Source organism: Brassica oleracea, chromosome C7 (assembly GCF_000695525.1).
Source record: "Brassica oleracea var. oleracea cultivar TO1000 chromosome C7, BOL, whole genome shotgun sequence".
Taxonomy (NCBI): domain Eukaryota; kingdom Viridiplantae; phylum Streptophyta; class Magnoliopsida; order Brassicales; family Brassicaceae; genus Brassica; species Brassica oleracea.
In genome coordinates this window covers 15,804,941-15,805,389 of record NC_027754.1, presented here as the reverse complement: position 1 = coordinate 15,805,389, position 449 = coordinate 15,804,941, and positions in this window count along the sequence as shown.

Here is a 449-nt window from a genome sequence, read left to right as displayed (position 1 = left end):
TAACACGAACTTCAACCAAGCCCATCTTCATGACATGCGCATGTACTACCTCTTGTAGTACTTCACGAACTGATACAGAATATACATCTTCAATCTCCCCCTTTTTGACTATGCATGTGAACTCATCACCTCTGGATAGAAAACCACGTCTTCAATCTCCCCCTATGAGTCACATCATGGTCAAAAACTAACATGAAGATCCATATCCTCCAAAGTAAGGAGGAAATCCCATTCCACCATCTCCATAGTGATCAAATCTCCTAGACCACGTATTCCTGAGCCCAAATCCTCCATGATTAGCTCCTTGAATAGACTTGACACAATCACGCCGCATATGCCCATGAACTCCACAAGAATAACATATAGGTCCATGATACCTCATACCATAAGCTTGCTCCATCTGATTCTTCTCCCTCAATAACTTGAAACACCTTGGCCTAATGTGTCCA